The sequence below is a fragment of the Ochotona curzoniae genome, unplaced genomic scaffold (assembly GCF_017591425.1).
Source record: "Ochotona curzoniae isolate NIBS_2020 unplaced genomic scaffold, NIBS_Ocur_1.0 contig_2318, whole genome shotgun sequence".
NCBI classification, from domain to species: Eukaryota; Metazoa; Chordata; class Mammalia; order Lagomorpha; family Ochotonidae; genus Ochotona; species Ochotona curzoniae.
Window position 1 is genome coordinate 904251 of NW_024465419.1, and position 25958 is coordinate 930208.

Genomic DNA, 25958 nt, shown 5'->3' on the forward strand with positions numbered 1-25958 from the left:
TTCCATCCTTCAATCACCGTGCACCACAAACTACAGAGACATAAACCAGTGAAAGGGCGAGCATGGCCCATAAACTTCAAGAGAAAGCACAGAAACTCATGGACTGCAGATTAAACCCTGGGGGAGAAATGCTGACCTCCCGGATCAGCAGCACAGAGACAGCCTTGTTGCAGCTGACCACTGTGTGTACTGTGGGAGATCCTAGTCTAGTCAGCATCATCAGCAGCTAAAACTTGGAGAGTAACTGGTTGTGGAAGTTTGGCCCTAGAAGCTACCAGGATACAGACTAGTAACACTTCCTAGCATTTATCTAGAAATCATCTAATAGCTTCTGCCCTCACCTTCATTTAACAGATTGTCTGCTCAAAACAGGCACTAAAAAGCTGTATGATTAATTTGCTGCATGCCTGTTTTTTATAAGACATTAAATAAGACACTGAATGAGGGAAGGTACTGCTTTTTCTTAGATCTTACTCTTTTGAAGTGTTCAAATTCAGCGTTCAAACTAATGGTTCATTCATTATTGAACCATTATGGGGGAATTTATATGTAAATAGATATATAGATGTAAATATATAGATGTCTATGCAAAAATTTTTAAACCTCTGGGAAAAAGCCCTTGTTTCTGAACTCATCTTTGATTCTGAAAAATGATGTATTTACTCAGTAAAAAGTTTGGGGCACATTCCATATTAGAAGACTTGTGCTTAAGCCTAAGAATTTTGCAAGGGTAAGATGGAGGTTTGGATTACTAAGGGAGCTTTCATTCTTGCAAAGGTTAAGTGATTAGCTAATGAAAGATAATGATGGGGAACTGCAGGGCAGTGTAGGAGTCTGGGAAGGCTCATGAATGGTGATGGAGATGGCCAGTGTGAGGTCTGGCTGCCTTTCTTTGGTTGGGATGTGGTTAGGGACTGGCAAGGGTTGTGAAAGACATGAAGAAGCCAAGAAGAACACAAAAATGAGAGGAACAAGGTGATGCCAAGCCCTACAAAAGCCTGATTGCTGATGGAATCCTTCTAGACCTCCTTCTTTCCAGTAATAGATTCTCATTATTTTCCATGTCAAAGCCATCAGCTACGCTGTGTTGCTGAGAGAATGAGAACCTGCACATTTCATACCTGCTCCATGGGGTGAGGAGCAGCCATCACAAAAACTGGCAGCTTCTCTGTGAGGGTTTCTTCTGTTCCTCTATTCCAACAATGCCAACAGGCCAACTAGATCAAATGCTTTGACATTGTAAAGGATATGTCACACACAGTGCGGTGCATTCTTTGAGAATCTCCACGTAATGAGATTTTTCTTATTTTTCTCAATCTAGATATCAGGAAACTGCCCTGTTTAGTTATTAGCATTGCTCAGGAGCTGCTGATTCCATCAGTTCCTAGTTTGCTTCTCTTTTCAGTTAACATTATGTTTGCTCCTACACAAATACTGCACTGAAACAATGGCAGCTCTTGAGGGTACCTCTGCACTGCTTGTCAAAACTCAAGGCATATAATCACACATGAGAGTATGCTGCTTTATTAAAAAAGGCAAATATTCATAGTGAATGTCAAGTACATAAGTACACATGGTACAATGTCCCTAATTATGCTTTAGTATTCATAATTGTGAATGTATGGCTTTTATTTTTATCCAAATAAATATCTAATTACAGAACATAATTTTTAACGAAATTTATCTAGGGTCATTTTGAAGCTTTTCCAAGCATATCAATAGAGGATAATAAAGCAGCTATCATGCAAAAGGTCATATGGTGAATGATATGGCTTGACAGAGATGATATTCGGTCTCAACAATATCACTTATCACCACACACTAAGGACAGGCAATGTGATACAACTGGCTATATTGTGGCTTGGGATACTCATGTCTCATATCTGAGCTCATGCCAGCTTAAGAACCTGCCGCTCCACTTCTGATCCAGCTTCCTGCAAAAGTGTCTGAGAAGCAGTGAATATTGGCTTCCTGACACCTCGAAATCCTGCCATCCAGATGGCAAGATCCAGATTGAGTTTCCAGCTCCTGGTTTCAACCTGGCCGAATGCTGGCAATCTGAAGAGTGAACTGGCAATTAAAACACCTTTCTCTTTCTCTCTCTATTTTTCTCTCAATGAAGTAAATAAATACACCTAAAAATATGTATCAGCACAAACTTCTCTACACTTCATTATATTTTATCCCAACTTCATCACTGTCTAACTGGGAATTATGGGTAAATTATGTAACTTCTCTACATTTCAGTGTTCTTTTGTTCTTTTTTTGAAAATGAGAGTTACAGAGACAAGGAAGAGGGCAGGGAGAGTTACAAGGAGAGAGAAAAACCTCCTACCCACTGGTTCATTATGGTCACAACGGTCCCAGTGAAGCCCAAAGCCAGGAGCTTCATCTGGATCTCCCACATGTGTGGCAAGGTCCCAGGTACTTGGGTCATGTTCTGCTGCTTCTCCCAGCCTAGGTCGCAGGGAGCAGGACTGAAGGTGGATCAGCCAGTTCATGAATCAGCACTCACATGGGATGCCAACAACGCAGGTGGTAGTTGTTCCTCTGCGTCATAACACTAGCCCCCATTTCAATTGTTTGCAAAACATTTCATAGTTTTCCTATACCCACCTCAGGGGAAATCCAAAAGTGGCACATTTTAAATGAGTAGCCCCTCTAAAATCTTAGGCTGGACACTGCTGCTATACCATGCCCTGTGGTCCTCTGGTCTAGCCAGTCTATACCATGCAGCTCAGCTTCAGGAGCCAAATACTATGTGACAGGCTCAGCAAATAGTACATTGATAGTGCTAACTACTTTTAGCTATCACCCAAACCATTGGATTGAGAACTGAAAGTTCAGCTAGGAACTCAGCCAATTTGCTGATTATTATTAGACATTAGGATAAGCTTGTGTTGGCATTGGGCAAGTCCTCATTGGCAAATAAGTCTCCTATATTTCATTCCTTAGCTATTTGGATGATGCTCTTGCTTTAGCTAAATACATTATCATATACTTGGGAAAATCTGTCCAGATTAAATCTTGGAAAGAAGCCAGTGGAAGGAAGTGATGAGGAAGATGGAAACTTATTTTTTTGGTTATAAAATCTGAAACATTTGCATGGTTCCAAATTAAGTGAAACACTGGTTGTTTCTGAGGCTTTACTGATTGTTCCTGTCACAGTGAAAATTTAAGATAAGGTAAATCAGAGTCATCTGTCTATTCTGACAATATTTTTACTTCCACAGCATTAAAAATCTAGTGAATCATAACTGAGTATCATTAATAGATAATGGCTCAATGGGTTTCACATAGTAGAAAGATATTTGCATGTACATGTGTGCATTTTATAGGTTATTTTATTGTATCTAGGGACGAATTTTTAAGTTCCACAATAGAAATTAATGTGCAAATGGGATTTAACAGAAATTTGCCTTCAAGCAAATTGAGCTGTATCCCATTTTTACCATTAAGTATGTAATTACCTGTAACGCCAAGGTTTTTATTTTCTCTTATTGAGAATAATCACCCCCACTTTCTTTTTATAATGCTAAGTTTCTCCAGAAAATGAAAATTTTTCCATATCTAGGTTTCCTCTATTTTTATTGCTACTATTTACATTCAATAATAAAGGTACAGATCCTTTTCTTTTCAGAAGGTAAACAGCTTTTTATTACATAATCGTGCTAAAGCAGTGACAATCATTATGGAACCTTTTTCATTTCAGGAGTGTTAGTCTTCTGCAGTATTTACCTAAATTCTGTGATTTTTCACAGAAAAAAAAATAGTGTCCTACAAGAATGAAGAAGGAATCTGAAAAGAAGTACTCTTTGAAAATATGAACACCAGAATGGTTTCTAAATAAAGAAGAAAATCTGTGTCACTTCTTTAAAGGGCTTTCTTAGGTGAACAACTGAGATTTTGGGGCATAACGGAAAGAAAAAAAAGAAAAGAAAAAAAAAGCAGGTGCTCCAAACATTTCTGGAACAGTGTGTAATCGCTGGTGCTGTGTGGAAGTCAGTTTTGCACACGTGGATTCTTTCAATGTAGGGTGGTGCCTTTTCTAAGCCCAGTCAATCAGCGGATTGAGAAAAATGCACACAGGAAAGGTAAGTTTCCTCTGCTGTATTATTTTTATTTGCTATTACCTTTGAAACCACATAAGATTTAAAGGACATGAATTTACCTTAAGGAGACTTTGTTGGGTTTCTCCTTTCATTGATTTTCAAAGTCAGATTACAATCCAATTTAAATTTCAAGGGATTCCATTCGATTCCCTGTGATTGACTGCTTATGATCTTTGTCAAGTCAATGCTCCCAGTCAGGGAACAGCTATTTTAATTTCAGTGCAGATGTACCGAATTTTCATTCCTCTCACCTGGAAAGTAAATGATAAATATCGTTTGTTTTTATCAGAAAGTCTGAGCCAAGCCTACACAAGAGGTTTGAATATCAAGACTTACAAATGCATGTCCAGAACACTCTACAACAGGATAAATGGTACCACATACCTAAGAAGTTAGTGGGGAATCAAGACAGCAGTTCAGGGGGATGATGACAGAAATAGCCCACTTGATATCTTGATGACACTTGGCACTGCTAGTAACAGCCCAAAGCTTTTTACAGATCTCACCATCTTCCCCAATGAATATGTGTGCACTTTAATTGTATTTGTACTGTTTAAGATCAAAAGCAATTTGAGTATGGGCTCTAAATCAGCACCCAGCTTTACAAACATGGTACCTGGGAATTCATTACAGTGAAGACACCAGTCGGTATGTACAGGGGCAGAGAGGGACGTTCTTGGTTCATTTCATTCTGCCTACATTGGGTGCAGCTCATGCATACCAACATAGAGAATCATGGCTTCTCAGGGGCAAGAAAGCAGGAAATCACACCGGCTGACCCCTCCACAGTTGGTTCACCTGATGAGAATTATTGCTCCAACCATCATCCTTCAGACAACCTAGCTGGCAAAACAGGACCCTGCACTGATGAACAGGAAGGACAGAGAAGGAAGAGGCTTTTTGAATAAACTGTCTTCTTTTCTAAAATGTTCCCATTGTCAGCAACAGAACTTACACAGAACTCTTTCTATGCCTTTGTTACTTTGTAACACAATTTCTGTTCTCCAAAAATATACTGTGTGCTATTTACCACTTGGGAGGATATATTTTACAGGGGGAACAAACCCCTCCATTGGCAACCAAAAAAAGCAATGCCAAAGCACCATTAAAGCATTGGTTATCCAGAATTATGAGGCTAATTGGAATTCCAGTTACTCAATTCAGTTTTTCTTCTAGACTTATTCATTTCAGGCCACTCTGCACTCTGTGCTCACCCAAGCCTTTCTTTTCAGTTTTATTCTCTGACCTAAATCCCAGTGAAATGCAGTGTACTACACCACATTTCTCATATTTGAACAAACTGAAGTCATCCAACTGCATAACACATTCCACCAGCAAAATTCAATGTCAGAATCATGTTTCAGCAATGTTTCACATTCTTTGGAAATGTGAGCCACTGAGAGGAATCTACAAGGTTAGGTTATCTGTGTTCACACTGATAAGACAGTTCTCATCCTGAACAGCAGGGCCAAGTTGTTCCGTGAAGATACTGAAACCCAACATTGTATCGTTAGGAATAAGAACACCAAAGAAGGGACAGAGAAGGGCAAAAAACAGACCCACATATGTAAAACTGACTTTTGACAAACGCATTTGAATAATTAAATGCAAAATGAAAAATATTTTTCAGTAAATAGGACAACTAGACAATCATTTGTTAAAAAATAATACTGAACCCCTACCTTACACCAAACATATTTGTGGGAAAGATAACAGACATATAGGCTAAAAAGTTAGTGTAATCAGAAAAAAACTAGATTATCTTTATCACCTTTTAGTAAGTAGAAATTTTCAAGTGTTACAGAAACCATTAATTGCAAAACAAAGAATGATACACATTAGCCTTTAAGAAAATCTGTTCACCAGATGACTTTTAAGGAAATAAAAAAAACCCAGAAAACATCAAAATGCAAAATATAAGCACATGAACACAATGTATCATAGCCAGCAAATGATTATCACTCAAAAGGTAATAATCCAATCAATGTTGGTGGGGATAAAGAACAACTGAAACACACAAACTCTACCGATGAGAAAGCCTATTGGTATCTTATAAACTGACCCAAAATGCCACCTGTATTATCCAAAATGGAGGCAAACATACGTTCACAAAAAACCTCAGTCAACTATATTTATAACAATTTTATTCAAAGCACACAACTGGAAATAACTGAAATGTGCATTCAACAGGAGGATTGCAGTACATTCACACAAGGAATGTACACACACAATACAAGTGTGTGTGAAAGGCATGCCTGACAGATTCAGCACAGAAAATGAACCCCAAAGGCAGAAGAATGAATAAGGAATCCGCACAGAAAGTACTTAGTGGACGACTCCAATTACATCACACAAAGACAGTTCCAGCTAATTTATGTAACAGACTGAAGAACAATGATTTCAAGTGCTAACAGGAAGAAACACCTAGAAAGTGCTAAGAGAGAATTTACTGGGAGATAGAACTGTCCTTTATTAATGTGATTAGTTGAAGATGCATATTCATCAGAGCTAACTGAACTTTGCATTTAAGATTGGTAAATTATACCTTTAAAAAACTATTGTTGTATAAAAGACCAATGCAGTATTATTACAAAGTTTTAAAGAAGATTTTCTTCCTGCTTTTTTAATCCTATAGCTTTCCCAGGCCACAAGCATGGAGACAGATGGGAAGCAGAGCAGCCCAGATACAAACCAGTGTCCATATATGGGATCCTGGCAGGTGCAAGGCAAGGATTTCGCCCCTAGGCTATTGCACCAGGCCCACTTTTATAATCCTAACAAAAATATCTGAAATTTTACTGAATCCTTCTCTCTTATCAACATACAATGCATTATAAAATGAATGCATTTATATAGAAAAATACATGACTCAATCACACACAGCAATGAGTTTATGGGTTTGACTGTTCTATTGCGCTTTTAAAAAGTTTTGCTTTAATTTTTTAATTTTACATCTTTTTATTTTTTAAGGGATTTATTAATACATGAGATTTGTAGGATCACGGTAAATTCATGATCATTACAACAACTCCAGTTTTAGGTTAATATGATACAACTACAAACGGAACAGATTCAATGTAGTTCATAGATATCCATCGAGCCTTAACACTGAATTTAAATTAAAATGACTTCAGAATAATTTTTCTCAATTTCTACACAGGCCTTGTTTCAGCACTAACTACTATTAACATGCATTTAAACACTTTTTAGTTTGTGCTTTCAACTAATATAAAACTAAAGAGACAGATATAAGTTGAAAACACAAACTAAAAAATGTTTCTCATCTGTCCCATGTTTGTAATAAAGCAGTTTTTCTTTGAGAAAGCATATTTTATGCAAATATAGCATACTCAATAGCACAACTCAATGCTGAGCATCTTAAGGTAGCTTTCAAAAGAGTCTGGGGTCCTATTCCATGCCAGATACCTGAATTTAGACTCACTTCGTAAAGACCTAGTTGCTTCATAAATAGAGTTGCCACAAAAGCTATGTGGCAGCTTCAAGAAGGGAGGGGAAGGGGAAGCCACACCCCTCAGAACTGAGGGAAAATCCTGGTTGTAGAGATTTCAGAAAACAATGATAAAGACACAATGTAGACCTTTTAAAACATGCTAGGGACTAAAGCTCGTATCCATGGGATAAACGGTTCCCCATTACCCGATAACGGAGGACACAGGGCAATTCAAAGCTGTGCAAGCTGGCAGCCACCTCTGCTGAGTGAAGGAGCCGGTGTAGAGTAACACAAGCTCCAGGAGAGTTATTCATTCAGCCACAGGACAGGAATAGCTGACCTTTGTGGATTGTTTTCTAAATGCGCCTGGCCTTATGCTAAAACGTATTGATCATTTAATCTCTGCAACTTTCCTACCAAGCTGACACTCTCACCATTTCAGAGTCAAGGAAACTAATGGAGGGAAGATTAATGCCTTTCTTAAGGCCACCAAGTTGATCAGGATAGTGGGGGTTTACACATTGAGCTCCAAGACATGCCTTTGAACCAGAAGCCATAGAAATGCTGCCTTGGCCTTCCCAGGAGCTTAGTAGAAGTGCTGGAAGGAAACAAGATGGGGAAAGAAGATTCACAACTTACAACAATCCATTTAAGAGAATATGGACCCTTTAAGTGAGTAACAGAAGTATAATAGAGAAAGTAAATTAGGAGTAAAAATCCTAATTATTACAAAAGTACTGTGGTTTTTCTAGGAATTACAGATAAGCAAACTTACTAAAAACGGTATATTTTGCTCAGTAAACACATGCTGTGTGCAGGGGTGTGTGCAAGTGTGTTGGTTTTTCTTGGACCTTTTAGAAGTGCTGTATTTCCTTTTCCTTACAGCAGGCGGTGTTCCCAGGGTCCTTGGCTGGCTGCCAGGGAGAAGCAGCCTGCCAAGGAGTGTCTCTGTGGCTTTCCCACTTGTGCTCATGAAAAGGAGAGCAGGACCCAGACAGGGCTGGCAGTGGGGAGAGAGCCCTCCATGCAACCTGCCCGATCAGGGAGGCAAGTCCAGTCCATTCTCAAGGCAGTGTCCTTGCCATCCCTAGTCATGGTGCAAATAGGTAATTTACACCAAGAAGCAATTCAATTTCATGGCACTAAACACGATTCTCTGTTGTCCTCACTTTAGAGTAGAAATAAAGGCAGCTTATTATTCTCCCTAAAAATGTTAGCCTTTACTACTTTGAGCTTTGTGTTCCACCTGTGCCCAGAAAGTATAAGACAGAACTTGCAATGATATTACTGGGTTCCAGACTATGTGACAACACTCCACAATGACAGTGAGGTGGGAATAGAAACTGCCCTGGGAGAGAGAGAATGGGATCAACTGTCACTACTTTCAAGACACACTGCCATCAAAATCAATAATAAACTGAACATCAGTTCAAATATGTTGTGCATTGACATTCAAACTCAATTGACTTACCAGTAACAAAGTTAAAATATTTGCAGACACAAACACACATACACATATGCACATACACACGCCCATCTGCACAGGAATCTGAGCAAAGTAAGTCCCCAATAGATTTTAACCCAACTAAATTCAATCTTCATGTTAGGCCATAAACATGTCTTCATGGGTGATAACGTAAGACAGATCTTAAGAGATATGTGAATTACACATTCATTAAGATTTGAGTCTTAAATATTATCAAGCTCTATGGGAATGCAACCTAATATTTTGATATAAAATGCTGGTGTTCTATTTTAGACACACTCAATCCCTTTTATCTTAATAGATACTAAAATAATAGTTAAATTTGTAAAGTTTAAACACCTGTGAAAATCAAAATGCTACTAGAAAGTCAAACACTTATATTTTATTTATTTTAACCCACTGGTTAAATCCCTCCTAATAAATTTAAAAATTGAGTGATATCTGTTATTCCAAACTTATTTGAGGACTGAAAAACTTTAAATGAAAAAGACCACTGGCTGGCACTTTTTTCTAAAGAGCCAGAGAGTAAGTACATTATGTCGTACAGATGACTATTAAACCAACCAAATGATACACACAGGATTGGTAGTATCTGTATGCCAATAACATTTTACTTATAAAAAAAGGGCTGGAGTTGGACCATGGGCCATGGTTTGGCAATCTTCAACCTGGATTGGACTAAATTATTGTGTGGAGTTAATGTATTGAAAATTGAGCAACTCCTTTTTTCCAACAGTGCGATGCTCAATATGGACCACGTTCCCCTGAGTTTCTGAAAAGTGTCAATCTTTCAACCACGAAACCTAAGACTTGAGAGCATCTTATCTTTTCTTGCCCAGAGCATGTCCCATGTGTGACTCTTGATGGTTAAAGAGAGGGTTCTACTTACAAAAGGATGCTTCATTTAACCAGGAATGGCTCTCAACAAGCCCCGCGCACCTACAAAAGAAAACAGTCACTTCTGTCATTTAAGAATACAACTGGTTCACTCAACTTCAAAAGGATACTGAAAATGTCATGCTTTTCAAAGACACAGAAAACAGTAAGGGAAGCAAAGTGTGTTGAATCCTCCTCAAATGACAGGAAGGAATTTCTATCTACAGGCTAAAGTTAAATTATTTAAAATGTAGTCTTTAGATGAGAAGTAATAAAATTTATATGCCAAAAAGGAGCATATCCTAAAATAGGAAAAAAAAGAAAAACACAAAAAGTGCTGTGCAGAGGACAGGAAGAGTGAACAGATTTAAAATGGAACATGCTCACACAAGACCACCAGCATTACATATCCACCCACTGGTCAGACCCAAGCAAATGCTCACGATGGGTCAAGTGAATATTTCTTGGGAGACCTCTAACTCTGCAAATTCGGCTGCCTGCTCTCTGGCCACACCACTAACTTATCCTAGGTAACAAGATAGTTGAAAGCCTTGGGTTGGTGACTTCATCACAGATCGCAAACCACCAGACACACAAACTCTCAAAGGTCACTGTATGGAGTTCTCTTTCAGAGCAAGAGAGGGTATGAGTAATTATCTTAGTTTCCAAAGATCTCATTTCACCTTCTCTGTGGTTCTTTTTAAAAATTGCTCACTCTAAGAATTACCAATCATCTGGAGCAATTCAAGACTGAATAGATCATGTGATACCATTATGTGGAAAAATGGGAAAGCAACAAGAAAAGCAACCAAGAAGTTGCTAAGAAATATTTGCCAGCTTTTCAAAAGTTTATTTACTTATTTATTTGAAAGGCAGAGACAGAAGGATTCAGACAGCAATTTTCCATTGACTGATTCACCCTCAAAAGACTATAATAGCTGGGTTGAACCAGGCTAATGCTAGGAGCCAGAAACTCAATCCAGATCTCCCCACACGAGTGTCAAGGATCCAATTATCTGAGTCATCACCTGCTACCTCACAGATTTTACACTAAGAGGAAACTGGAATCAAGGGCAGAGCCAGGATTTTAACCAAAGGACTCCCATATTGCACATGGGCATACAACTAATGTCTTAATTGCTATGTCAAATGCTTCATCTTAATTTTTAAGATACATGTACACAAATAAATATGCAACAACTTGCAAAAGAAATGGATGAAATAAACGGACTGCTTATGCAAAAATGTATCCACAGGTACAAGTCTTTCACTTTGGGGGACATAATTCTCCCACTGCCTAGCATCCATCCAAGCCTCTAGGCAGAGACATACTGTCCACGGTTACTCAGACAGAAAATACTCTCGCTGTCGAATATTCTGGGCTTGCAGTGTCAGTCGTTTCCACTAAATCCAGCTGCAAGTAATAAAAGTAATAAAGCAAATTGATTCCAACTAACAATGGATCTTGTAAATCCCATTTTGAAGTTTAGGGTGAAATAGAGTTCCCCTGTCACATACATATAGGCTCTACACTTTTTGATTCAACCAACCATGGACAATCAAAAAATGTGTGTCTATACTGAATGTGTGCAGAATTTATCATCCCCTAAATAACAAAACAATTTTTAAAATGGCTCTTCAAAGAATTTGTGGAAATTTTATTTTAAAAAATGCATGTTCATCAAATTTTATGAATCAGAATATATTTCCTTTAAATTCCATTTTCCATATATGTTTGTTGATGAACACTCATGTTCACAAAGCACATACACTATAATGCACACTCTATACATGCGTTGTAGAGATGACTATTTGGGGGTTGTCTATGTGTTACATGCAAATATTTTGCCATTTTTAAGGGACTTGAGCACTGAAGGACTTTGGTATCCAAGAAAGTTAAAGAACTAGGCTCTGGTGTACACCCAGGATGACCATACATGAATGCTTGCTCTTATCACCTGAGGCTGGAAGAAGACTTCCAATCTGTGCTTTGTTTCAGGAAGCAGGGATCTGGCCTCTTGGTGCTGACTACTCCTTGCTGGGGTAGAATCTTCCCAAAAGAGGTCAAATACAGATTCATACCACCAAACCCTAGGTATGATATTTCAAAATGTATATTTAACAAAAATGTAAATTTTGTAAGTGAACTGAAGTTCCAGAAAGGAACAGATGAACATTTTAAGTCAAGTCAAGTACTTTAGAAGGATATATATTAGAAGACAGAAAAAATGTTGTGATTGTGCCTGGTTTGATAGCCTAGTGGCTAAATCCTTGCCTTGCACATGAGCTAATATGGATGTTGGTTCATGTCCCAGATGCCTCACTTCCCATCTTGCTACTTGCTTGTGGCCTGAGAAATCAGTAGAGGATGGCCTAAAGCCCTGGGATCCTGCACACACGTGGGAGACCCCGAAGAAGCTCCCAGTTCCTGGCTTTGGATTGGCTCAGGTCTGGCAGTTGTGGCCATCTGGGGAGTGAAACGGTGGATGGAAGATCTTTCTTTCTGTATCTTCTCCCTGTATATCTGCCTTTCCAACAAAAATTAGTAAATCATTAAACAAAATCATTGTGATTGACAGGCCCTGCATTTTGGCAAAGTGGATGGGCCCACTGCCTATGACATTCCATCCCATATAGGCACCAGTTTGACTCTGAGCCACTCCACTTCTGACTCAGTGTCCTGTTGATCCATCTGGTAAGGCAGTGAGAAGGGCCCACATGCTTGGCTACTGCATCCACCATGGGAGGTCAGGAGAAAGCCGAGGCTTGGTTTTGGCCTGACCCAACCCTGGACACTGTGGCCAATTGGTCGCGTATACTAGAGAATGGAGAATATCTCTCTTTCCCTTTCTCTTTCTCTCTGCTTATCAAATAAACCTTCTTGAAAAAATAATTGCGATTAAATAGCCTGAAAACACTTTTAACAGCACCAGGATCCTGGACTTAAGCTTTTTATCTATATGTCTACAGTGACTTAGAAACACTGACTCATGGCTTTCGATGCCGTACATGTGCTCAGAACACCATACTAGTCTCTCCCAAAGTCAACTCACTCCTTTCTCCATTTTCATGTCATTCACATCTCAACCAGAAAACTTCCAGAAACTCTGCACAGTACACTCATCTCTAGCTAGGTACTGGTAGTGTCTTATTTCAGTACCAAAAACACTGGAACCACCCTTCACGTTCCTTCCATCCAACACAAGTTGTCATGAAACCTCACCCACATCCTCAATTTTGAAAATGTTCCTGGACTCTGACTCTCCTCATCACTTGATACCAATTTTTGTTCCCAGTTCCTGCACCCATCCCAGCAGTCTCTCTATCCTGACTCCTCAATGCTCTAGCCCCTCTGCAGTCATCTCAGCACAGAAACTTTGGGGGAGCCTCTCAAAACCAAGGCTCTGTCCAACAGTCCGACACCTCAAGGGATTCCTACCACCTTCATGCAAAAATCACACCCACAACTATCCAACGGCTCTTTCCCTTCTGGCTCTAAGTGAACATTCCAACTTCACCTCCATCAGTTGGATACTGTCCTTCCCACTCTGTAACCCAAAATTTCAATGCTCCTTCAACCTCTGCCACCTCTGCCAGTATCTCCTACTCCAAGGGCTTCTTCTACTGCCCGAAACTCACTCCCACAACTTGTCTTGACCCACGCATCCCACCCTGAAAAGTTTTCTGTGACTCCATCTCTATTAATTTTCTACTGCTTTATAACCACCTCCGCCACTCAAAACACCATCAATTATTATCATACTGTTTCCAAGGATCAAGGGTCAGCTATATCTTACTGGGTTCTAGAATCAAGACATCATCTGGGCTGCTCCACTATTAGGATGCACCATGTTAGTACAGGTGCTTGAAGACTGCAGTCCTTCCACACTAGAGTGTGTGCATCTGAATGTGAGCCAAAGCCACATTCAGCAAAGTCCCCACTACAGTGGTCCCCAAAGGCGCACTGGATGGAACACTGACAAGTTTGGCAAGGCCAACATACATATTCCAGGCTGCTGAAACATGGTCCTCTAGAAAATAATCTTGTCGAGCAGTGAAATCCATCACTCTCACCACACTCCACTTAACCTCACACCCAGGCCACACAAGACTGCTTACCAGACTTTATCAAATCACCTGCAGGGTTTTAATCCATCCAGGTCCCTGCTTTATTTTTTATTGATCATACTATTTTACCACTTGCAGCATCAAACACATTCTGTTTCTTCTTCTGTGTTCCCTGTTTCATCTGACTGAAAGACAGTCATGCAGGGCTTAAGGACAAGGATATGCTCTGAGAAGTGTGTATTAAACACACCAATCATCGTGTGGACATCGCAGAGTGCATTTACACAAAACTAACTGGGTGAGGTCAATCACGCTACATGGTCTATTTCTGCGATTCAGAGACACAGTAAATATGAGCTGCATGAAGCTGCTGCCAAGTCACAATTTGCAGTTTTACAGTCAACTTTATTTTTATTAAGTATAAGGTATAAACTGAAGTAATGATTCAGTAGAAATATAAATCAATAACATAGTCACTTATTATCACTATTCAAGAACTATGTACTATACACAATTATATGTGCCCTACTTTCATGTTAGTGGCCATGTAATAAATGTGTTTATACCAGCATTACCACAAACAGGTGAGTAAGATTATGTTGGCATGATGTTGGGTAATATGAATGTTTCAGTTTCACTGTAACCCTAAGGGACCACTACTGCACATGTGTTCTTTCATCAACAGAAATACTGTTATGCAGTGCATGAGTGTGCAAGCTTCAAATGGATGTAACTTTGCATTGCAGTGCTCTCAGCCTGCAGAACAATGCCTGGTTCAGGGAAGGTTATCAATACACAGGGCTGCTGTAAAAATATCAGCATCTCAACATCTTGGATTTTACTCTTCATCTACAGATTACTGAGAACTGTTCCTACTGTCATTACACTGCATCAGAACTTTCAGTCACCAAAGATGAAATTAAATGTGATCCCTCCCATGGTAACAGAGCGATCTAGTTTTATTTTCATTTCAACTTCCATTGCAAACGTGGAAAATATCAACCAACTATGCAGTGAGAACTCCGCACTGAATATTTGTAAAACCAGCATTTTATACTTATGTGAAAACAGATGTGCTCACTCTCCTATTCCCAGGCTCACAAATTTTTTTTTAATTTTTTTTTAAAAATTTGCAATTCCACAGTGGAAAGAATGGGAAGTCAAAGCCAGGATTCTATGCAGTGTTGACTCTGTGAGTATGTGATGAGGCTGGTGGTTCAACAAAGGAGTACGGCATTCAGAAGCAATGAACATCCTATCACTAGAGTAATAAATGTTATAGAACCATTACCCATCTCATTTAAAGAACTGTTGCTCTTTTACAAGAGATAGAGGAGCATGTAAGGCCAAATGCCATAAACGCAAAGTAAAGCTCCTTATAAATTACACATTTGGTATTCATTTTAACCAATATGTTTCTGGCTAGCAACTGTTTTTAGATGATTTTAGAATCCCCAAATGTATATGCACTTAAAATGTTACTCATAAACCCAAGTGCCATTGCATGCTTTGCAATCAATTCATAATTTATCTGACAACACACCCTCAAAGTAACAGCCATATGATTTTTCACAAAAGAAAGGCAAGGCAGATGATCCCAGGTCCAAAACAATCGCCTGGTTTTCTCTTTCACAAAACTCTTCCTCATCCGTAGTTTTGCCTTCCATAATTCCAGTTAACCCTGGCTAACCACATTCCAAAAGTAATAACTGGAAAGCTTTAGAAGTAAACAATCCCTGAATTTTAAAGCCCATGCTACTCTGAGTAGTATGCCTTGCTCAGTGCCACCCAGGATGTAAATTAACTCTTTGTATAATGTACCCACACAGCATATGCCACCTGCCTGTTACTTTGGAACTGGCTTTGCAGATGCACTGTTGTGTTATCTCAGTGCTGTGTTCAGGTAGCTCTTAATTTTTTTTAGAGGGAGGTAACCCTTATTTTAATTACACTCCAAATCTTAAGAGTAGTGATGAGTACAAATCAACTATGCCAAGGAGAAGCCATAAGGTCCCCCCTTTGAGTGGAGAGTTCTTAACTTCACAGGGAATACAGTATATTTTGGGCTGTGGTACCATCTTGGTTTCAGGCATCAACTGGAGATCCTGGAATATATCCCTAGTAGTGAGGTGGAAATTTCCAGATTTTTTCTAACTTCCCCACATCTTAGTATCTTTGTTACTACTAATGCTTCTCAAGAATCATGATGTTTTTCTAAATCTTTTTTGCCCAGAGATCTATGAACATTCACTTGGAACTCTCAGCAGATTTTTACTTCTGACATTCCCCCTCCTACAAGCTATAAAAATTTCTATATCAATTGCCATAAGCAGTGTTTTGGTTAAGTCATTTTCCTTTCTGAAAAACTCAAGGCAATCTTCAATGGCCCAGCTGGCGCAATACAGTGCACTGCTCTGGTCTCACATAGCAAGTTCTTAGCCTAGCTGAAACTCTTCACCTGAGCCTGCTTGGTTTGTGTGCTCACTGAAAGATGCATAATTAACAAATCCTCATCCAGCCACAATTAGTCTGAGGTGATGGTTCAAATTATAAGATCAGGTAAAGAAAATCACAGGCAACAGGCACAGACGTTTTCAGCAGCAGCAAAAGTGCTGATTTATAGAGTGCTCACATCCCATAATTCAAGTGCTGGAAGAGGCATCCTGACTCCACTTCTCATTCCACTTTCCTGCCAGTGTGCACCATGGGAAACAGCAGATGAATTAAGCAGCCAGGTCTCTGCCACACACATGGGAGACCTGGATTGAAATCTGTGCTCTTGGCCTCAGCCTGACCCAACACGGGCCATTGCAGGCATTTGCGGGGTGAATCAGCAGATGGCAGATCTCTTTCCTGCCTCTCTCCTTCTCTCTGCCTTCCAAATAAGAATGCATTCAAATATTTAATTAACAAGTCACAGGTGTCAGTTCTCCTGCCCTACTGTGAATTACTAACATCCCTGCACACAAAGGACAGAACTACTTTTTTTTGTAGAAACAGAGCAATGTTAGGAAAATAATCCATAAAGTATGGTGTCCAAGAATCTCAGAACTAGCATTCTCAGAAAATGAAGTTTTTGTGCGGGCAGGATCTAAGAAGGCCAAGGATTTCCCATGCATTGGGTGTCCTGTGTAATCTTTAGGACAGTAAATATCACAGATTTTTCTCTGTGATTAGTGAAAACCAGGAGCTTTGCTGCACAAGGGAGAATTGACAAGAGGTCCTATTGTTCAGTACAGTGTTACTAAGGACACATATAAAAAGTAATAATAACAAATACAAAGGCAAGTGATTGTGACTCCTAGAAAACTCTAAAACCTGAGAGCAGCACTGACTGCACAGAGACCACCACCTTCTCAACACCCGAATGAGCTTAGGTGCAGGTTCTTTGCATGGCCTCACCTGGCCAATCTTCCCTTTGAAGTCTCGACAGGCAGCCCAGTTGAGATACTGTGGATATCAGGCATACAGTATGGCTGAGAGATGGATGCTATTTGTGGAAATGTGTTAGACAACCAGTGAAAACACACATGCTTCTCCTCTCAGTCTCTCCTTAAGACACAAAAAACGACACTGTCCTAAAAGTGTCTCATAGCACTGTCAGCTGTCCTCCTAGACAAGATTGTGCAGTCCACAAAGGGACAAGGAAGAGGAGAAAGGCCCTCCAAGGAAAAGTCCATCCTGCAAAACACCATGAAGCCTGAGTAGGACAGAACACACAAACCTTTGATGAAAGTGACAGTTTACAAGATCAACAAACAGACATTTTTCAGACATGTTAAGATGGGGATTAGACACTCTGTGACATTTTAATGTTAATATCAATGGTAGGAACATCAGCAATATAATTTACTTAAGCTTCAATGACACATAATGTTAAACTATTCATTTTTTATTCAACAAAACATTAGCCAGTACTCCACTACAGATGCAGCATCCTTGGTAAGTATTTATGAAAAATTTCTAGAGAATATTAATTAAAAATATGCCATAAAGAGATTTTTACAAGAAAAGGAAACAGTAGAGGATGTTTTGCCATTGCTTTGCCTTAGGAGTAAACAATAACTAAATATAATATTCTGCATGTCAAGGTTTCCAAAATCAATCTTGCTGTTATTTCAACTTACAGATACATGCTCAGTATCTACTCTAAGCTACACATCAACAAAGCACAGACTAATAAGTTAGTCCACACAGTCTATTAGGAGAAAGGGGAGCCAGAGTCATGATGCAGTAGGTTAATTCACTTCTGCTGACACTGGCATCCCCCATCAGAGCACTGATTCTAGTTTGACTCTTCTACCTGCAATGCAGCTCCAGCCCAAAGAGTCGGGGAAAAGAGTGGACAATGGCTCAATTGCCCAGGCTCCAATCAGCCACATGGGACACTTGGATGGAATTCCTGGTTCTGGGGTTCAGCTCAGCCTAGTCCAGACTTAAATATCTGCAACATGTTGGTGAAAGAACCAGTGCATAGATTTGGAAGATGTCTTTCTCTCCAGCCTCTCTAATGTTTCCCCTCTCTGTCACGCTGCTTTTCAAATAAATAAATAAAAACAAATAAATAAATCTTTAGGAGAAAGATGTAAGTATATCAGGAATTCCCATCTGTTCAGTATTAGTGGTACATAGAAAACATAAGGTAGCTCAGGAATTGCAGGAAGTATAATATTACATGGGTAATGAGTTAATTAAGGAAGTGTCAGTCTACACCCATCCATCCATCCATCTATCCATTCATCCCTGGATATACCCAACACCATTGAATCATAGAAAGATCTGATATCTGTTGTGTGCCTAAGGACAAAAAAAACCAACCCAAAACAAAACAAAACAAAGAAAAAACCTGCACTATTTCTCCTAACAAAATTGTCTTTCCAAGAAATATTTGCAACAGGACAGATGTGGGGGCACAGTGGATTGAAGTGCTATTTGGGATGCCCATATCGCATGGGTAGGGGATCCAAGCATTGTGCAAGTCCCAGTGACTTCTCCTCAGGTTCTGATTGCTCTTCATATGCTGGGAAGCAACAGGTGATGGCTCGAACTCTGGGCCCCTTCCACTCATATAAGGGACATGCATGGGGTTTGTGACTCTTCAGAGAGACAGGCTCTGGCTATTGCAGCCATTTGGAGAGTGAACACTGAGACACTTTCTCTCTATCCTGTTAGATAAATAAATCTTTCCCAAACATGTCTATCTATTATAGGCTGTTTAAATATGAAGGACAGTTGACAGTTTTTAATGTGATGCAATGAAATCTTCACATTTCAAACACAACATTCTGAATACCATGAAATACTACCTACTCATGCAAATGGAAAATTGTTTAATTCACTGAATTTTAAAAGCCCCCAACTATGAAGTTTTATTAAAACCAGACAGATTCTCTAAGAACTCTTTACCTAAACCAAATATACTAAAAGTTTCATTCCTGATGCAGCAATGTAAAATGGTAATTATATTCATGAAATGATAGCATATTTTAAACTGGAAATGATCAGTGTTGAGTCAAATAACACATACAAGGTATTTATCCTATTAGTCCTCCAGAACTATAGGAAAAAAATGAAAATCATTTATTTTTCAAAGATTTATTCATGTATGTATGTATTTAGTTAGTTAGTTAAAGGGCAGAGTGAGAAACAGAGAGACCTCATATCCATTGGTTCACTCTACATTCCCAATAGCCAGAATGACTAGGGCTGGTCTAGCATGCAACAGCAGCCTGCTACCCCAAGCCGGTCTCTTATGTGAGTGGCATGGGCCCATGTATCCCACCGTCATCCAGTGCTTTCCTGGACACATTTGCAGGGAACTGGATCTGAAGCTGAGCAGCAGGGACTTGGAGTCAGCACTACCATATCGAATGCTGGTGTTACAGAAGGCAGCTCACTGGAACACAATGCTGATCGCAAGAAATGAAAATTTTCATTCTCATTATTTTACAATGATTTTTATTAAATGAGAGATCTCACAATCATCCATGTCCCATTTGGCTTTTTTTTTTTTTTAATGAGCTATACCAGCCACGGAAATATAGCTAATTGACACATAGGAAAGCAGTAACATAAAACAGAAATAAGCACTGCTGACAATTATGAGGACAAGACAAAAAATCCTTAGAAAGATAGAGTTAAAACATACAAGTTTGGGAAGGCTGTCTGGTCTAGCAGTCAAAACATCAGTTAAGAGGCCCACCTCCCTTTCCAGGGTGCTTGGATTTAATCAATCCCTGAATCTAATTCCCAATCCCAGCCTCTACCTTATGTACATCTTGGCAGGTAGTGGCGAGGGCTCGTTTAATTGGGTCCCTGCCACCAACACAGCATACTGGGACTGAGTTACCAGGTTCTGCTTCTGGCTGCAGCCAGGCCCTGACTGCTGTGAACAGTTGGGGAGTAAGCCAACAGATGGGCACTCTGTTTCTCTCTCTGCCTCCTAAATTAAACAGGCAGCTTTTTATCATACATAAAAATCTTCACTATCACATTTACAAAGGATTTGACAAGTTCTTGGAAAAGAATATCATGAAAAAAACTATGCATGGATTTCCATTTTTTGCACAAAAATAATTTTGTTTTTAATACCATCTTCTACAAACTATTTGAAGTTCTCTCATAAATCCTACAACTCTGACATGATAAATCAGTGACAAGATAAATATGAGTTTTTTGCAATACTGAAAAAGGGAGCAAGAGTAGAGGGACAGGGCAGGCAAGAATTGTGGAGAAGGAGGGCAGAGCACAGAGCACCACAGGCTCCGTCAGGAGGGGAGGTGCTAAGGTACACCTCCTCTGAAGCAATGGGGAAGTCCCCTGGTGACACAGTGTCCTGGATCAATGGCTTAAAACATTCCAACTACTGTAATGGTGAGACAGAAGTTCATAATATTCACTCCTCTTAAACGAAGAATATTCTGCAGCACCAAAACAACCTCTAAAACTGGCAATAATGATGTAGTCAATAGTCCTATCTTTAATTGTCATAATGACGAGAGATAATTTTCCTAAAGATGTCTGCATATGCTGAAAATTTGAAAAATGCATCAAAGTGCAAGAAAAGCCACTGCAAAATCAAGGTTGCTGCATGCTTTACAGCTGCCTTTACTTTTTCTTTAGCCTGAAGTATAGCTAAGTACCCTCAAGTTTCATGTGGAGTTGAAGAATAACTAAGCCAAGTATTTGAAATGAACACTAAATTTCCTCAGCACACACATAGCCTAAGGAATGCATATCTTGAAGCCTTTACAGCAATAACTGTCCTGGAGAAGTTGAAAGGATTTAAAACAAGGAGTCACAAGCTTAAACGAAGTCCTTCTTTGATGCAATTTTTTTTCTAAAGTCTCAAATCGGTCACCAAGCATACTAACGCCTACATAGAAGAGCTATTTTTAACAACTCTAAAAGCTCAGGATTCTTTATGCACAGTCAACAGCCCAGAAAAAGCTCTCACTCTTACAAGAGGTTTACCCAAACAAGTATAAACTGTGCAAACTTAGCATTTCTCTACTACTGACGGATAGGAATTACTTTGCCAAATGCTTACTGATCACCATGATTGATTTGCATGACCGGAAAAAAGTGGGGGTGGGAAGACAAAGAGACAAAACAAGAAAAAAAAAAAGATGATGCAGTACAATGCATCCAGTGAGGGCCGCAGCATCTCTGATCAGCTTCTGATCATCAGAGCCTAGACCACAACCCAGACCCAGTGGGCTCTGATGGATACATGGAAAACAGGAAGAGATCATGTTTTCATTTTACACTGAAACTTCCACAGAAAACAGAAACAGTGACTTCCAGGAATACCCTTTATGCAGCTCCAGTGTACGAGAGCTTACGACACATGTCCTCAGCAAACACAGAGCGCAGAACCAAAGCTTCAGGCACAAAAGTCAATCTCTCCTTAAACACAGGATGGCAGCCCTTGCCGAGGACATAAGAATTACCTTCCCATTTGAACTCCTGCGGAAATTTTGTGCTACTCCTCAAGAAAAAAAAAAAAGAAAAGAAAAGAAAAGCCCAGTATTGCATCTTTCTGCTGTTTCCACTCTTTCATTGTGTACATTAGAAAGAAATCTGCAGTGTTTTCACTTTCAACCTAAAGAGCTTCATTCCTAGAATGCAATGTCAGTATCATTTGGTAATGTCCCTGCCATTACCAGTACTTTCTCTTCCTAATTCTTCCATCCAACTTACTCTTGCCTTGAAAGCTTGTTAACATTGAGTCTGTGGGGAAAAGCAAAGAGAGATTCTCACACACACGCACACACACAGAAAGAGAAAGAGAGCGAGAGAGAAAGAGAGAGAGAGGGAGAGGATGAGTGAGAGAGAAATCTTACAACCATTGCTACATTGCTCAAATGTGCATGACGGCCAAGGCTGGCCCAGGCAAAACTCCAGGGGCCCAAGCACTTGGGCCATCTTTAGCTGCTTTCCCAACCACATCAGCACGGAGCTGGATCAGCAGCAAAGCAGCCAAGACTTGAAGTGGAGCTCTTATATGAAACACTAGGTTTCAAGTGATGGTTTATCCCACTACACCACAAAACTGGTCCTAGCTCTACAAATCTTTTATCTCATAATTACAAGACATAACAGTCTCTTCAATTCTAACAGACCATAAGACCCTATTTATGATGAGGCCAATTCTCCACTATTCATAAAACATATGAATAAAAACATATTATACAAGCACTCAGACTATGAAAGGCATAGTCAACTACACAATAACACCGTTCACCATAAGACCACAGTTAGTTGTAGCATTTAAAAATAGCCCTAGCTGCCTGATTCACTCACTCCTGATCACTTCTTTAAAAAGTGAGTATAAACTAATGATACAATTTTAAGATTTAAGAAATGCTCCTGTTCCATCATAAATATACACACCTTTGTCTCTCTACTCTGAGACCTCAAAGTTCAACTGGCAAAGAAATCACACACACAGGCACTGCAAAAAGTTCATGAAAAATGAAATTAAGCATTTATTTTGCTGCAGGAAAATCTTAAAATACATAAAGTATTTCTTCTGTTTAAAGATTTGTTTATTTGAAAATAAGAATTAGAGAGTAGATACAGATAGAAAGCAATCCACTGACTTGCTCCTCAAAAGACCACAACGGTAGGGGCTGAACTAACATCAAATTAGGAGCCTAGAACTCCATTCTGGTCTCCCTTGTGACTGCAGGGGTCCAAGCACTTACATCATCTCCCACTGCTTTCCCAGATGCCTTTTTAAGGAACTCCTCTGGAAGAGAACACCTGGGACTTGAACTGGCACCCATAGGGGATTCCTGCATTACAGGTAGCAACTTAAAGAACTGCAGTATAACACCAGCTCCAGCTTCTTCAAGGTAAGCATTGTCCAGTTAACTTTTTAAAAGGTTTTATTTACTGACTTCTGTGTTTGTTTAAAAGACAACACAACAGGGCCCGGCGTGGTGGCGCAGTGGTTAAGGTCCTCACCTTGCAAGCCCGGGATCCCATATGGGCACTGGTTCTAATTCCGGCAGCCCCGCCTCCCATCCAGCTCCCTGCCTGTGGCCCGGGGAAAAAACTCCAGGACAGCTCAAGGCTTTGGGACCCTGCACCCACGTGGGAGACCCGGAAGAGGCTCCTGGCTTCGGACCGGCATAGCACCGACCATTGCGCTCACTTGGGGAGTGAATCATTGGACGGAAGATCTTCCTCTCTGTCTCTCCTCTCTGTGTATCTGCCTTTCCAATAAAAATAAAATAAATCTTAAAAAAAAAAAAAAAAGACAACACAACAGAGAGATCTTTCAGCCACTGGTTTACAATTGCCAGGGCTAGGCCAAGAGAAGGCCGGAAGCTTGCAACACCATTCAGTCTTAGAGTTTCTGAAATTATTTGCTGTGTTCCCAGACGCATCAGTCAGGATTAGAAGTGGAGAATTCAGGATTCAAACTGCATCCATAGAACATGCTGGTATGGTAAGTGATAGCTCAACCAAGTGAAGCAATGGGCTTCACTTCATTTTTAAAGATCTAGCCTGTGTATTCGTATGTGTGTGTGTGTGTGTGTCTGTGATTAAGAATTTCTATATCTTATGTTTGTTAATAGGTGACTACATTGAGCTTGATAAATAGTCTTGGTACATACAAAGCAGAATGAAAATAATACACATAATCATGGGTCGTGACTTTACATGTGACATTTAATGCCTCTGGGCCTCAGTTTCCTCACTTGTGAGATGGATGATTCTCGAATGTCCACACAATATACAAAAGCTTGGGGCTGGCACCATGGAATATTGAGGCTAATCCTCCACCTGTAATGCTAGCATCCCATTTGGGCACCAGTTTGTTTCCTGGCTGCTCCACTTCAGATCCAGCTCCCTGCTAAAAGCCTGGGAAAGCAACAGAAGATGATTCAAGCTCTTGGGCTCTTGCACCCATGTGGGAGATGTGGAAGAAGCTCCTGGTTCCCAGCTTTGGATAAGCCCAGCTCTGGACTCTGTGGCCACTTGGGGAGGGAATTAGTGGATGCAAAATCTGTGTCTCTCAATCTGTTACTCTGACTTTCAAGTAAAATAAATAAATATATTAAAGTATATACAAAAGATTTAAAAATCTACAAATTTTAGACTTGCTGATACTAATTTTTAAAGATTATTGATACTATTTTTTATTTTAAATCTTTAGTTGTACATTAACATACAAGGTTACATCTAAGGATTGATGAAAAAATTGAATATGAAGGTTGAGTTTATTTTGGTACGAAAGCTTTTGAAATCCACACAGTTTTTTCAAATGTACAGTTTCAATAACTTTTTGAAGAACCCTCATATACATGGATTTCAAACACTTTCAATTTACTAAAACACATTTTAATTCAATCTTCTGTGAGCTTTTTGGAGTAACTTTACATAGTACAGATTAGTGTAGACAATTAATTGCATGAAACAGAAACTCAGTTATACCTAACCTGGTGACATTGTGTTTAATGTGTCATAATGTGGCAAGCAATGCTCAACAAATAGCAAATATTTTCTTCTTTATGATGCTTTTGCTAAAAGGAAGAAAAATTGTCTGATAATGCCTGAAAAGTTTATATCCTAAAAAATTCCTATACTGAACCCTAGTAACCAAGTGATGCAGCTGCCGCCCCTTTCCTCTATAGGAGAGCACACAGAAGGAGGTATCTACTATGAGCAAGCCAGACGCTGAACCTGCTGTTGCCTTGATCTTACACTTCAGTCTCCAGAACTGTGAATAATGCATTTTGTTTTATATAATCTTTGCAGACTAAGGTATTTTGTCAACAGTCTGATTACACAATAACATACGCTTTAGAGGAATGCTTCCCTTTGCATTACAACTTTGTCATAACCCCTTCAGACAGGAACACTCCTCAGTGCACACCCCATACTAGAGTGACCTTTGAATTTTAATCATTAGATAAAATACAAATTTCTGTAACTGACTAGTAGAGATGGCCATCAGAATTCAGGGCTCTGAGGCTTCAAGGCCCAATATAGAATGGGTCTGATTTCTGAGAAGAACCAAACCGTGGGCCTATAGTGTTGTCCACAACTTATATCAGTTTTTCTGGGCTCTAAGTCCATCTCTGGTTTCCAAACCCCACTTCCTGTTACTGTACACTTGAGGAGGCCGCAGTGGAGACCCAAGTAATTGGCTACTACCACCAATGTAGGAGCCTTGGATTAAGTTCCAAGCTTCAGTACTTCTCTGACTCTGGCCAATGCCAGTAAATGAGGATGAAATAATCAAACAGCATTCTCTTTCATGTTCTCGATAGCTCCCAAATAAACAGTAAGTTTCAAAAGACAGTATTTATAAATGTGAGAATTCACAGGAAACAGGTAAGATGTAGGCCTCCAGATGTCACAGCTTATAGTCCAATGAGTAAATAGCTCAATTCCTTCATTATCTGACTATTATTGAGTACCTGCTCTATGCCAGGACCTGGGGTTAGAG

At 39.6% G+C, this 25958-nt stretch overlaps 1 long non-coding RNA gene across 2 annotated transcripts in view; it reads right to left on the bottom strand.

The window, feature by feature from the left end:
- LOC121151262 overlaps positions 1-25958 on the bottom strand; it is a 113617-nt gene that overhangs the window by 76601 nt on the left and 11058 nt on the right. For both annotated transcript variants that reach the window (XR_005883145.1, XR_005883144.1), the window contains exon 2: positions 9939-9988. This is a non-coding gene — a long non-coding RNA (uncharacterized LOC121151262). The remainder of the gene's footprint in view (positions 1-9938; positions 9989-25958) is intronic.